This window comes from Sturnira hondurensis, unplaced genomic scaffold (assembly GCF_014824575.4).
Source record: "Sturnira hondurensis isolate 20B ecotype Veracruz unplaced genomic scaffold, ASM1482457v3 Scaffold0001989, whole genome shotgun sequence".
Classification (NCBI taxonomy): domain Eukaryota; kingdom Metazoa; phylum Chordata; class Mammalia; order Chiroptera; family Phyllostomidae; genus Sturnira; species Sturnira hondurensis.
In genome coordinates, this window is record NW_028074620.1 from 2,489,032 (window position 1) to 2,505,102 (window position 16,071).

Below are 16,071 nucleotides of genomic sequence, written 5' to 3' on the forward strand. Positions count from 1 at the left end.
TCCATAGTTCTCCCAATTGTCATCAGCTGCTCAGATGTATTCTCCTGAATCTCATTAATGTTGTGAAATCTCTTCCCTTTCCAAGGTGATTTTAGTTTGGGGAAAAGCCTGAAGTCACAGAGCACCAAATCTCGGCTTCAGGGGGACTGAGTCACTTGGGTGATTTGATGTTTCTCCAAAAAATTCTGCACAAAATGTGATGAATGAGTGGGCATGTTGACATGATGAAGCTGCCAGTCACGGGTTGCCCATAGCTGCAGCCTCCTGAATCTCCTGAATAGTTTTCCAGAAGAATGTATAAGCTCAGTGCAAAATTTGGTGCAGATTCATTGCTCTACTCAATTAGTTATTTTGAATGTGAAGACCACACAGTTCACAGGCTCACTCAACAGCATCGACCCGCCCTGCACCCCACCCCCACCCGCCGCCCAGCCTTGCACGGACTAGTACAGTGAACTGGTCATTGTTCATTCATGCACATCCAGTCCACTCTCCTTGGCTGCCAGGTTACATTGATGTCATACAAATTGTTCTAGTTATATTAACAATGGTTGGACTCCTTCTGGACAGACCTCATGCACATATATATGTATATATAATTTTTTGCTAAAAAGTTTATACTAAAATATATTACCATAGTGCCATTAGTTTTTATTTCTTGATATTATCATTAAATTTCTTGCCACATATGTGTATGTATGTATGTGTGTGGTAAATTGGCTTCAAGACTAAAACTGAGTATGTGAGATTCTGGATTAACTTATTTTTTCATAAAAGTAAATATATACAAACAAAATTAATAACAGTTTAATATAGAAGTAGGAAGAAAAAATGTTCCCTTAAAACCTAAATATAAGATCTAAAAACTGAAACAAACCTGAAAGAATTATTTATTGCACACCTACCAAGTGACAGTTCTTATGGTGTAAAATAAACAGGTTAAATGCCTCATCGTATTTAGAAGTTAGAAGAGAAACTAGTTGAGACCACATGCTATGCACTATACTTGCCACCACTTAACCTATGTCATTTAATCCTCACTATCATAGCTAAATGTGTATAACACAATCTCATTTATGTAACAAAAATAATTTGTGTGTAAGCATATCTCATTAGTGTGTTTCCTATATATGATTCAATGTAGTTGGCAGTTATATTATGGTGTGAAGGTTTCTGAGACCAGAGCTATTCTAACTTGAATATTGATTTCACTGGTATTTAGATTATGCCTTTGGACGAGTTTATTTAATCTCTCCAAGTCTAATTTTCTTCATTGGCAAAATGAATATGTTAATTGTCTGTATTTCACAGGGTAGTTAGGAGAGTCAATGAGATAGTAAAACACATAGCCAGGTGTTCTGTGTAAACCAAACACTCCATGAATGCCATTGTATTTATTAATTACTTTGTGACTATATAGAAACCTACTCTGAGATAATTTACATAAATTATTAACTGTAGTTTGTCCTGGGGAAAGGGGTGTAGTGAGCAGAAGAGGATGAAGAATTTGAAGAGCACTTTTACTCATCTGTCTGTAACGTTTCTGTTTAGTAGCATGAGTGTGTTTTGCTTTTGCAGCTTAAAAATAAATTTCAAAACATTATTTTCAAATTCAACAACATTCTGATTAGAAATTATCTAAAACTCTAATGAGTTGAGCTTCCTTCATAAGATTTTATTTGTGTTAAAATACACTTATGCTTTTCTGTAGGTCTCTAAATTCTAATCAGTGAATTTAACGTTGGATTTATCTTTTGGTGTTTATTTTCTTTCTCAGAGTAGATTATAAGTTTCTTTTGGGCATAGGTAATATATGAACATCTATGCATAATAAATAATTTGTAAAAATTGTGGACCAATACTGGTTCACAGGTTCCAGGGATTTATCTTTTAACATTTCTGCCATTTAATTTGAAATTCATTAAATGATAATAATGGAGATGTTAAAATGATGTATTTTGAACTTTTAACATGGTTTTAGAATTTGCTTCTTATGTTTCCTTCTTTTGCTTTCTCCTGCTGGTGTATGTATGTGTGAGGTGGGTAGTGAAATGATGGAAATCATGGGAAGGGTGAGGTATCAACTTAATTTATACTATAGAGGCAATAATTCCATCATCTATGCAAATATATTCAAAGCACTTGAGTATAAGTAAGACTAGAGAGAAACATGGGAATATATTAATAACAATGAAATGCATTAATAAAAGTTTAATGATATAATACAGGTGATGTTAAAACAGCGCACATGCAGAGGAGTAGAAGGAAAAGAAAGCAGGATAGTCAGCATTCAGAGGAGAGAAGTTCTAACGGAGACAGGTAAAGGCCTTTTAGTTAGGTTCTGATGTAAGGGTAGGAAGTGAATAAATATGAAGGAACTGGAAGGCTTCTAGTAGGAGAATGACGAGGACATAGATGTTAATACAAGAAAGACATAACGTATGCCAATATTTGTTTCCATTTTACTCTAGTCTCCATTATGTACATCACAGTCAACAGGAGTATTTGTCCAAAATGCATAGTGCTAGGTCCCACTGCCAACCTTCTGATTCAGACTTCTTGGAAATTGTACTGAACTTTATAATTTCATTCTTCAGTAATATTATAAAGACTTAATTTTGAGAATCTTCAATTCCCTAATGATTTTTTATGATAACCATGAAGTTATCATTAAAAATATTTCTTTTTTAATTAATTAATTAATATATATTTATTTATTTATTGCATCTATTTAGGTTAAATATTTCAAAGATTGTATACACTGAGAAAAGACTATGTCCTTTGTGGATGACATTGCTCAATGTATAGTAAGACTTGATTTTAAATTTATTCATACACCCTTTTCCTTACTGTTTCCCAATGTTGTAACATTTTTCTGGAGAAGTTTCTCTGGTTTCTACTAAGAGGCCAAATGCATGGTCACCATTCTGCATGTGTGCAGGGTGGTGTTCTGGACAGGAATCTCCCAGCTTTTCTGTGGACTGCCTCATCCCCACCTATACTGATTTTAGGTCTTTTAGTTCCATAGTTCCTGGCTGCTTTACAAATCTGCTGACCACGAGGTTGGCACCTCTCCAGGTCATCGATAGAAATGCTGAATTTCACCTTCAATGAAATCTTTTCAGGTGTATAGTCCGAGGGTTTTTTTCTATTACAGCATATCTTTACAATGATGCCATCTGCAATTCATCCTCTAGACATTTCTCAATCTCTTATCTGTTGGTGGTACTCATTCCCCTTGCTATCACCATTATATAACTGTGTGTGCACACCACAACTTTAATTTCAGTGGGATTCTGGCTAAGAGGATAGACAAGTGTATGCACTCAATCTTGAACCTGAAAATTAAATGTTCAAGCAGAATCTCATTGACTAAATTCACAAGGCTTTGATTACTAGGAGGCTGGAATTTGTTTATTAATTTAGTCTTTCATATAGACTTTGGGGGAGGCAGATTATTTTCCTGGTTAATTCAGGAAAAGCAGCTGTTCACAGCCACACAAAAATGTGTGTTGCCAAGCTCAGGTTTCACAAGCCTTTCTTTAAGGATTTCTAGTCAGACAAAAATCTTCCTGTACCAAAGGGTACTTCTAAAAACAGAAAGAAATTTTTTTCCAAGTTCTTTTAATGTTCCCCTCTACTCTTCCTAAAATTTTGTAAGCAGTATTAATATTCTTTGCAAATCTTTTGTTTACAGATGATACAAGTCTCTGGTCTCGTGGGTCATCATACATCCTGAATTTGTTGAGCATGGATCAATGAATTTATAATGGTAACTCCCAGAGATCTATCATTTTCTTAAGTATTAAACTTGTTTTCGTCATGTAGATACGGAAAGCAAATATTCCAGAAGAAAACTAAATGCTAACCACACTGTTCCAAGATGTAAGGACAAAGGTCTTGATATCCTTAAATCCACCTTCCCCAACACCTCCCAACCAACCTATCAGGAAGTTTCACCATCTAAATATATCCACCAACTCACCCTTATCAACTCTCCACTGATTCTACCTTCTTTTAAGCTTCCATTACTTTTTATCCAGATTAGAGTGATTGGAGTAATTGTCTCCTAAGTAGCCTTACTTCTTCACAATTCTCCAAACAACAACCAGAGTGAAACTTTTGAAATGGAAGTCAAATCCTGTTACCCCTCTTCTAACATCTGGTAATGCTCCTTATTGTGTTTAGAATACAATGGTTTAAGGATTCTACAGAATTTGGTACTCCATTCTCTCTCTTCTCTTCCCACTGCCCCCTTCTTCCTTCATTCTCCTTTAGCCACTTTTCATTCTCCCTTGAATATGCCAGGCATGTTCTTTCTATAGGAATTTTGTACTGGTGGTTTCCTCTACCTGCCTTACCATCCTCAAGTCCATACTCAATAATCACCTTCTCAATGTGGTCAGACCTTACCACTCTCTTAAATTTAAAACAAAACAAAACAAAAAACAAACTTAAAAACAACTTCCAAGCCCCTCCTTCAGCATGCCCAATTCCCTAACTTTTTTCTATTTTCCACCTTTACTTTGTCACTTTATCATTTTCAAACACAGCTAGGAATTTCAGGTTATTTTGTTCATAAATATATCTTTGTGGCTTGGAAGAGGGTTTGCCAGATAAGTATTCCAGAAATATTTGTATGAATCTGGAACCAGACCATTTGATGTAAAGCCAGCAATAACCAAATACCTTTGCTAGATAAAATGCATATTAAAATTTTTATTTCTTGCAAAGAGGTGTACTATTATTTCATGGACCTCAGCTTAACTTCCATTTCTCAGAAAGTCAAAGTATTTATCTGACCAATGTTGATTTATAATACTGAAATGTTTTTCAGTTGAAAATGCTAAGAAATAGGTGAGATTTTTGTTCCTTTTTACCAGAATTATAAAATTCCATGTAAAACAACATTTTTGAATAAATATAAAATTGAATTAACTTTATTTTCACACACACAAAGTGTATATTGTAAAGCCTTGGGCAAATGGCTTCTATTAACCTATATGTAATATTACTTAGAGCATAATAATACAAGAAAAGCAAGATTTTTTTGATGAAAAGAGAAAAATAATTTATTTCCATCTTTCTACTCGCACTATTTGATTCAAACAAAAAGGCTAGTGTAAGAGAATATAAAAAATGGAGTATTTGTTTAACATTTGGATAGACAGCTTCTTGAAGCTAGGATTATATTTAGTACTTGCATGCCCTCCATTTGTATTCAAGTGAAATAAATGGCAATTAAGCACCTGGTTTTCATGATTTGACTTGTAGTTTTGTTGAAATATCTCTGTGCATGTGTTGTGCGTTCCTTCCTTATTTCTGTAAATTCTCATTCTATTAGTCCATCAAAAGGTTTTTTTTTTCAATTAGAAATAGAATTGGCTTCCTGAAGTAACAAACTATCTCTTCCACAGAACACATAAATGACAATGATGAATGACACTTACAAGCTTGATAAGGTCATGTGTCAAGATAGATTGTTGCTTTCTGCCAGTTTTCAGTTATTTTTCTCTCTCTTCCTCTATATTTACACTACCAGAATAAACCTACCTGACCATGCCATGCATTTATCTACAGTCCAATAAATGTAATATATATTTCAAATTTGAGGAATGCCACGTAATTTGAAGATTAATTTGGGGAAAGTCAGAATAAATGATATGTCCATTTAAAGATACCTTTGCTAAAATGTGATCTTTGACAGACTCAAGTGAAAACTCTTTTAGGTACTAACCTTCTAAAACTATTTAGAGGGCACAGCTGTTAGAAAATGATTATATTCTATAAAAAAAGTTCTTGTGACATGCAGTCTCAGGACATCACAAAAGTGTGGCTGGGCTTTGATCTGTGTTAAAAGGTCTTTCATGACCATAATACAGTCAGGATGTCATGCTTGCAAGATTCTGTAGAGATTAGCTTTTTATTACATGGTTTCATTGAAAACTTCCATTTTCAGTTAAAAATCTTGTCAGAGGAAAAGAAATATGGCTGAATTGAGGGATTGGTTCTGCCAGTCATGCACTGTGGGCTTGCATTCAGAACTTGAAAAGAGAAGGGGAAAAAGGAACTGAATGGTTGAGTATGATTACCTTAGACAGAGCTGGGAGGCACCTCTGCTGCAGTCAACAATTTGACTCTAGATTAAGGCTTGCTGTGCTTTAGCAAGAGGCGCAACAAAATGCTAGCTGATTCTGAATAGCTTTATTTTTGTTCTATTTCTGTGTCAATACTATACCCATCATATCTTATATTTTCAATAATATATTATGTTTTGCTTTCTTTCTTTTTCTTGTCTCCAGTCTGTCTCTTAAACTTTCTAAACTTCTCTTTTATCCTCTGCACAATCACCTTCTCTTATTTCTGAACTGTCAATCTTCTTCTAGCCTTAACTCTTTACATTCTTCTCCAGCTCTTGGTTCAACCTTCCTTTTCTATTATTCACTACAATAGCTTGGGATGATCTTCAGTGTCCCCCTCTCCCATTTCCCACGTCCAATTATTTGCCATGTCCGGTACCATCTATCTCTGTAATGTCTTTCACTTCTGTTCTCTCCTTGACTTTCCTTCTGGTGGTTCTAATTTATATGTTCATTACCATTGCTGAGAATGATGCAATAGCTTCTCAGAAGGCCTTGCTTTCTCTTACTGCCTCTGCCCCAAACAAACTAAAGTCAATAAAATAAAACAAAAAGAACCTTTTACTTGATTAATGAATACCTGCTGAACTGGGTATATAACCTTCAGGCTTCACCAGCCACCTTACAAGAGACAGACAACTTATATCTTGGGTTTTTTTTTAACACCTTTTCTCTCGAGTTGAACAACTTCTTATTTTCCCCAAATTAGTACATTTGGACTCCCACATCATGATATTCTATCTTCATTTTTTTCTGAGTCAAAGTTATACTTCCTTTGAAGGCCTACCACAACTGATTAAATCTATGGACTCTTCCCTCTTCGGTCTTTCATGATATTTGTGGCGCCTTCCTGAAGGAGTAGGTAAGATTTTGCTTTGTTTCATAATTCCTTTATCTCTTGCCCCAACCCTCTATGAGAGGGGTATGAGGTCAGGCATTGCCAGTGGTTGTCTTTACTGTTTTAACTGAGCACTCAGAGTGAGTTCCTAATGGCTCACAATCACAGGACTGCTAAGTTGATGTGACCACTCAGGTGTTCCTTTGGGTAGGTCTGCCCTAGCAGGTAGTTTTAAGCCATAACAGGGTACTAAGTTCCTCTGTACATTAGATGCATCCTGCTAAGCCCAGGAATATCCTAGATCCTGGGAGATAAAGTAAGTGTTAGGTTGGTCAAAAAGCCTGTTTAGTTATTTCCATAAGATAAAAGACACATTTTTCATTTCCACTAATAACATTATTGATTTGGATATTTTGAGTATGTCAGTGATCTCCCATGTGGTATAATGTTAATTTTTCTCAATTACTGTCTCAATTTGATCACTATCAACTTCACAGTCTCCCCAACAGTGCAGCATTGTCCAGCATGAAATTCCCAGCACAAAACTTCACAAACCACTTTTGAAACATTCACACTCAGTCACAGCACTTTCTCTATAACTGCACAAATCTTTTTTTTTGCGTTTTAGTTGTTTTTACCTTTCTTGAAGTAACAAAGCATAATATGCCAAACATGTTGCATATTTTCTTCTATCTTCAATATTAAAATAGCTACACAAAAATTCACCAGTTTGGTAAGTTTTTTTAAGTGCACAGCTGATAACTGTCACAATACAATCTAATGAGATTGTTTCAAATGAATTTGAAGACAACTAAGCACTACTAGAACCACTTTACAGAAAAAAAACAAAGTTTTTGGCCAACCCAATATAAGAGTTTAATGACATTTGTGGCACACAGGATTGCTATAGGTTTTAGTAGTAAATACCAAGCAATTTCAAGTTTGTGTATTCTTCTGGGGTTCAATTTTTGTTGCTACACTTCATGATAATCCACCTCCCTCATTTAAAAAATTCTCTTGATTAAACTGTATATCCACTGATATTTGACCTTTAATTAGTACTACATAATCATCAACATATGTAGATGGCATATATCTACATGGCAATAAAAGTCAAAAACAGCACAAAAATTAAATAGAATTATGACACAGGCATTGTAGTAAAAGTGAAATGTTACAAATTGGACTAGCAATGAATAAATGAAAAACTAAGAACTGTGTCATTTAAAACTGAAAAGGAAAACAAAGTACAATTTATTTTCCTCACACTTGATTAATTACTTGTCAATCTTATACCTTATTATACTTAAATCTGATGTCAGACCTGTGTATAACAAGACATTTGATTGACAAGGCAGTCTTTTACACATGAATGTGATGTTACACTCATGTTTAACTAGGTATTTGATTGACATAAAGATCAATATATCCTTATATTTCCATCTAAAAGTTGGTATTAACTAAAAACAAAGTGAAGATAGTTAGCAGGCATTTGATTGTGCATTAATATTTTGGTTTTCTTTTTTAGTTTATATTCAATGGCCACGAAATTAATTTCACTTTAGGATTTATTTTAGAGCATCTTCTTACAGCATCATATATAAGAACTATACTTAACCATCAAAGTACATATGATACAGACCTTTATCCTAACAACATCCTTAGATATGCTACAGAATTCCATTACAATACAACTTTATATGATATGGATTCAGATGCAATAAAAACAAACCTCTGCTTTGAAGTTTAATAGTCACTGAGGTTGGAAACAACAATATTGGACTGAGATATTTCAATAATAGTGTTATTCAAGGTTACCACTGTATTTCTTTATGATTCTAATTATTTTAAATTGTATTTCAAATGCTAACCAGTAAATAAATCAGATAAATCACACTTGTTTTGAGTAAAATTCTGAGTGTGTTTTCATTTAAATTTGAGCATTTCAGATTATATTCTAAAGCAGCAATGGATGTCCTGAAGCATGTCAAGAAGTACTACATCAAACAGTTTGCTTTGGCTACTATATGTTGTCTTAAAAAAATTGAACAAGTTTTGTTAGTGCTGGACTTCTCAGAATCTTTGAAATGCTAATTTGAGATTGGATATCAAAGTGTGGGAAATAATATAATGTTCTTGAAACTTCTTTGAACCAAGCTCTTGTCTTGGGCAGCACCAAGTGAAGGAGGAAGAGATCTGTCCATCTTACTTCAGGAAATACTGCTCAGCAATTGTTCTTTGTTATGATAAGTATATTAGGATTGAATGATTCTATAAATGTTATTAAAATAGTTGCTGTTTGGGAAAATATATTAAAAGCCTTATAAACATGATACATTTAAAAACAGAATTAGGATTTCACTTTTATTAAAAAATGAGCTAATGAAGAATGCCTGTTTATGACAGTAAAATATTGAGCATAGTTTGATTTCAAAAAATACAGAACAGTTCAATAAATGAAGGCTTATTCATAATATGCATAAAATACCATGCAACAACTAAAATCAATATGATAGTTAACATTTATCGACATGAAAAGATACCTCTAAAATATTAATGACACAGGCAGGTTACTAAATGGTGTGTACAAAATTATTTTTTTGTAAAAATATATCTAAAAATATATAGAAAAATTAGAAATACATATATCAAACTGATCATGGTAGTTTCTCTAGGTGGTGAAGTTTTAAATGTGACATTAAATTTCTCTTTTTTGTTTGTATTCTATAATTGATTTTATATAACTTATATGGCATCAAATAAAGAAAAAGTATATGTTTAAAAATAATATTATCCCAAACATGAAGCTTCTGGAGCATAGGAAACTTCCAATTCTGGTGATCATCAGCAGGGAGAAAGAGCTCAAAACCCTCCTGTGGGACTGAATGCATTTGGAGCACCACCCTCCTGGTATGAAATAAACCGAACAAGAGAAGTGTTCCCGTTTCTGGATTGTAAGACACATCCAAAAATTTGAAAAGACCATTGAACACTGATCGCTTTTGGCAGGCCATGGTTTTCTCACTTCTGTAATTTCTGTTAAGTCTTTGACATCAGAAAGGAAGAAGTAGAAGGACATGTGTTAAGAAGAAAGAAATATTTTATGAACAAGTAGTTCATGTGCTCCATTAGAAATTGTTAACAGAATTATTGAGGTATGATTGATATGGAAAAAGCTGTACATGTTTGATATGCATGATTTCCTGTGATGGGCACATTTGTATATGCATGTGAAAAGAGAAAGCCACAGGTCGAAAGTGGTCTCGGTTGTGCTAAAGCTTATGCTACCAAACCTAGATTGAATACCTGATTTGATTGCTGTTTCACTAGAATTTTCAGGTCACACGTCAGTAAGGTAATCTGTCACATGGGCTCTCTTCATTCCCTGTCATAGAAAGAAAAGACAACCTCTGTGATAAAAACTCTTGCTGTTCTCTTTCCCCCAAAACATGTCCTGGTCTAAAAATAATTCTATTTTCCTTCACTAAAATAGTTCCCCTGCCCCACCTTTCTTCTTATAAAAATCTTCCACTTTCTATATCCTCCCGAGCACTCTTATAGTTGCTTGACTCATGAATCCTTAATAAAAATCAATTAGATCTCCCAAGTCACCAGGTTAAATTTTGTTTTTTAACACCACAGTGAAAGTATTGTAGTAAACATATCCTTCACCTTAAAAAAGTTTCTGTGTGTCCCTTAGAAATTGTTAACCTACATGCAAGGTTGTATCACAAAATAAATTTTCAGGGATTTGAGTATTTGGATTTTCACAGCTCCTATTAACACTATATTTTTAAACAGTTGTTCACTTGAAACTGTTTGGCAAAATTTTATATCAATCTGAATGTATAGTCTTTTAAGTCATAGACCAAATTTGTTTCAAAGTTTCTATTCCTTTTAGAACTTAGTATCAAGAACAAGAACAGATTCACGGAGTTCCTGCCTTCAGGTAAGACTATGTCAAATCATTTCTGATAGAAATAGACCTTGCACTGATTTCCAATTGTTTTTACTCCCCCAAATGAGTTGTTGTTCTCGTGCTCATTCCTGATGAATCTCACTATGCATTTCTGATCACCTTCTTTAAAGCTCACCACTAGATTATGGTATCAAGGTCATTGATGACAACTTTAAGCCTCTTGAGCCCAAGCCTAACCCTGTAACACACTATATCTGTAATTCTCTCCTTTCCCCTGTGACTAAGACTGGTTTTGCTACAATCATAAACACACCTGAGTAAGCCTAGGAATAGGTGATTCCACAAATTAAAGTTAACAAGTTCTCCTTATACTGACGTGCAAGATACAGTCCACTCTTGCTGCTTCTAATCAACATAATACTGAAAGTTCTACCCAGAATAATGAGGCAATTAAAATAAATAAAAGACATCTAAATAGAAAAGTAAGAATGAAAATTGGCTGCCTGTATATAAAAGTATATAACCTCATATACATAAAACCCTAAAAGTTTCATTAAAAAATGTTAGAACTAATAAACAAATTGAGCAAAGTTGCAGGATACAAAATGAACATACAAAAATCAGTTGTGTTTCTATACACTAACAACAAATTATTTGAAAGGTAAATAAAAATAATACCACATATAATAACATCAAACAGAACAAAATACTTAAACTTATATGAGATATCACCCCTGTCTTAATTATTCCATTCTCACTCTCAGTCAGCATAGTTGTTTGCCTAATAGGATGCTGCAGACCTTCATCCAAGAGAGAAATACCTTAGTTATTGTGTTATTGGTGGGCGCTGTTTTTTGAAAATGCCTATTTAAAGTTATATTCAGGCATAGAAGCACCTTGAGTCACCATGGTAAGTTTCCTGAGTTGGAGACATACTCCTTCCACCTCATTATTTAACAGCAACCCTACCTCCTAACGAAAACCAGGGTTAATTTACTTATCCAGTAGTAATTTCTGTTTTTAATTTATGTTCTGCTGGCCTGGTGAGGCGTGGAGGTGGTTACCAAATGACCATTTGAATTCTTATTCAGCTCCTTCACATCTCCTATTGGCAACAAGAAGTTATGGTCTGAGAGAGACTAAATTTGCGGGCTTGGAATCATATTTCTTTTAATGGGTCTCTGAGAATGGTTTTGAGAGGAATACTTCTGAGTATTCCACCCACTGAGTCTTAATTTTCAGAGATGCAGCAAGCAATACACCACTTTTAGTTCAAGGCATATAACGCATCTTGAAGGGTGGGGTTGGAACCTTACACAGTGCTTTGCCCAATCTAATCCCTTAATCATCCCTGTGTGGAAGGACTGGTGGATTCAGTACTTATGTCTCTATTGTTGAATTTCCTTTGCCAAAAAGTGAGTGGCTCATTAGTGACAATTTTGTGAGGTATCTAATGAAAATTAAGCAGATACTCTGTGACCTCTTGAATAGAACGCTAGGCCCACACTGCTGGTTAAGGCGAGGTCCAGTAACATTTGTCTTTTTAGCACAGAGTCCAGGCAGAAAGTGACAGCAGCTTCTCTGCAAATGCCTCCTCTCATGGTGATGGCAGAAATGCAAGAAAGAAAGCTCAACTGTGCAAGCACATTTTCATTTCTGCGTCAAGTTAGATAACATCTCACTAGCCAAACTGTCGCACAGCTGTGCCACAAGTTGAGGAGTAAGGGTGTGGTAGAAGAGCAAGGAAATAATTTTTTCTTACCAACTAATGGAGGGTTTTATTTTCATTTTATTTTTTATTGTAGTTATTCCATGATCTTTTCATATCCCCTCTTCTCCCACAATCAGGCACACTGTTATCCATGCTCATGAGTCCTTTTACCTTTTTGCTTAATCCCCTTCACCCCCACCCCCTTAGCTGTCATCCTGCTCTCCAACTATTATGTTAAGTGAAATACACCTGTCAGAGAAAGACAAATACCATATAGTTTCACTCATATGTGGAATCTAATGAACAAACTGAACTAACAAGCAAAATAGTGAATTATTTTGAGTAATTGAATGTACCCCAGTCTGTTCTTTTGTTCATGTATACTGGTACTCCTCCAAAATGCTAAATACAGTTACCCCATTCAAGATCCCCTAAACTCTTGGGTAGTCATGGTATCAGAGTTATCAAGAGTGGCTCCTCTTGATCTGGAGAATCATGAACTAAAATAAACAATTTACCTGCCCACTTGTAGCCAATATACAGTGGTGAAATAGAGGTGGGAGAGACCCAAGAAACATCCCCACTTTAAAAGGGAAAATAGGGAGACAAAATAGTTCATAGCATTTCTGACACCTCTCTGAGCAAAACTTGTCAAGACCTTCATCTGATCTTTGATCTTCGCACATTTCAGTCGCAATCATATTTAGTCCATGTTCACTGTGTTTTTATAAATACACATTTTTAAAGAATTTTATAGTTTTTTGTGTACTAGAGCTACATTGACTCCCACAATTCTATTTTGGGACATAAGTCTCCTTCTAGACTCAGTTATGTTTATATTAGACATGCCAGGATTCTGTGAGACCAGGCCCTAAATCATTCTAGAAATTCTTTTGTCAGCTGAGAGAATCAACAAGAGTTCAATCTAACTCTGTCAAAAGTCTTAACAAAGGCTTCTGCTTTAAAGGTATATCTGTCTGAAAACTGCTGGATTTGGCAAGGTCATGTTATAAAGGCTATAACATTTATTTGGTTGAAAAAAGTTAAATTTTTCAAAATTTCAGTTTAGAAATTTCAATATCCTCCCCAAAATGGGCTTGCAATGTAGCCAATTCTTTTTTAAGTCTCATTTTTATAGTACCTTATCACATGTGCTAGTGGCAACCACCTCATTCTTTAAAAAATGCCACTTATTTTTCCTTCTGATTCTATCAATTCATCATGCACATATTTTGCAGGCAACAATTTTACCAAGTGTTGTTGGTACATATTATGGGTCCCCATTTTCCTAGCCTCAAATGACAGTTTCATCACTATTATTTCCAGCCTCCTATAACAGTTTATTCACTGCCTGATTTCATATTACAAAATAATATCACATTTCAGGAATTTGTTATCTCTTGCTGTCCAACAAACCACCACAGATAGTGCCTTAAAATAGCATTTATTTATTTTGCTCATTTGTCTGTGATTTGGCTGAAGGTCAGCTGGTTTCAGCTGGGCTGAGTTGGGCAGCCCTGTTTTAAGCTCTGATTTTTAATGTCTGGCTGGGCTTGATTTCACAATACTAGTTGGGTTCGAGTCCCTTCCATGTGTGTTCATTTTTTTTTGCTCAAGGTGACAGCAAGAAGTGCAAAAAACAAGACTCAGTGCATAATAACATTTCAAGTCTCTGCTGTATTGTGTTGGTTAGTATCCCACTGACTAAAGCAAATTTCATGGCAGAGGCAAACATACTTTGTTGTGGAAGCAGAGAAGGGAATCAGTGAGTATTTTTAACAATAATCTACTGTAAAATATAAGTGTTCTCTTAGGTTCCAAGTATGTTCATCTTGACCGTGTACTCTACTCATGGAGTAGGTAAACAACAACAAGCAGATTCAGCGACCCATGGGTCCCACTGGGAGATAGATCTGGATCAGAGCTTCATTTTCCACTTGGCCTCTCCACACAACTATTCTAACATGGGTAGGTGGTTGGAGTTTTTTTGGTATTGGTGTTAACTCATACACTATATTACAAATGATTACCCAAATGATTTGGATATTTTTCCCCACAGTGTATGGTCATAGTATTTTGGAAAAAAACATGGGTAACCATTTATTGTCTACTCACAGAGGCATTGCAAAATCTTTCCTCAAGTCATTTGATTGACATTTGATCGACTTTCAGTTGATTGACTTTGGGTCTGAGAAAAGGATCAAGACTGAAAATTCAGCAAGGATCATAATTATCTACTGCCAGACTGACATCTGCTTTTTGCTCAGCCTCTTTTAATCTTTATCTAATACACACACTCACACTTACACACAAAAGGTATGTCTAGAAAGTATCCAACCAGGTAGTATGAAAAATAGAGACATTTAATGAGGAAGATACAAGATATAAGAAATACTGTACATAGAAAAATGATACATCAGTCCCCTTTGAAGTAGGCACCTTGGGACTTCACACAGTTCTCCCAATCACCATCAGCTGCCCCATCATATTTTTTTATTTTTTATTTTTATTTTTTATTTAATTATTGTCCAAGTACAGTTTTCTGTCTTTTATTCGCATCCTGGCCCACCCCGCCCAGTGCTCCCCACCTCTCTCCCATTTTCACCCCCCCTTAGTTGTTGTCCGTGTGTCCTTTATACTTGTTCCTGTGAACCCTTCCCCTTTTTCCCCTGACATTCCCTCCATTCTCCCTCTGGTCACAGTCAGCCTGTTCTCTATTTCAGTGTCTTTGGTTATATTTTGCTTGCTTGCTTGTTTTGTTGTTTAGATTCCTGTTAAAGGTGAGATCATATGGTATTTGTTTTTCACTGCTTGGCTTATTTCACTCAGCATAATGCTTTCCAGTTCCATCCATTCTGTTGCAAAGGGCAGGAGCTCCTTCTTTCTTTCTGCTGCATAGAATTCCATTGTGTAAATGTACCATAGTTTTTTGATCCATTCATTTACTGATGGGCACCTAGGTTGCTTCCAACTCTTGGCTATTGTAAATTGTGCTGCTATGAACATTGGGGTGCCTAGGTTCTTTTGGATAGGTGTTTCAGGGTTCTTAGGATAAAAAATATGGAATGCTTCATGAATTTGCGTGTCATCCTTGTTCAGGGGCCATGCTGATCTTCTCTGTATCGTTCCAATTTTAGTATATGTGCTGCCGAAGCAAGCACCCATCATATTTTTCTGAATCTCACTGATAGTTTGAAATCGCTTCCCTTTCAAAGGTGATTTTAGTTTTTGGAAAAGATGGAAGTCGCAGGGCTCCAAATCCAGGATGTAGTGGGGATGAGTCACCTGGGTGATTTTATGTTTTGCCAAAAAATAACTCTGCACAAGAAGTGATGCATGAGTGGGTGCATTGTCATGATGAAGCTGCCAACCATCAGTTGCCTATAGCTGTGGCCTTGTGAATCACCCAAATAGTTTTTGCAAAGGAATATTCAAGCTTAATGCAAAATTTGATGCAGATTCA

At 35.2% G+C, this 16,071-nt stretch overlaps 1 non-coding gene across 1 annotated transcript; it reads right to left on the reverse strand.

Annotated features, from left to right (window-relative positions):
• Positions 1 to 15,662: 15,662 nt before the first annotated feature.
• LOC118981658 (U6 spliceosomal RNA) lies at positions 15,663 to 15,769 on the reverse strand. Its single transcript, XR_005065388.1, has one exon. It is a non-coding gene; the product is annotated as a U6 spliceosomal RNA (small nuclear RNA).
• Positions 15,770 to 16,071: the final 302 nt, after the last annotated feature.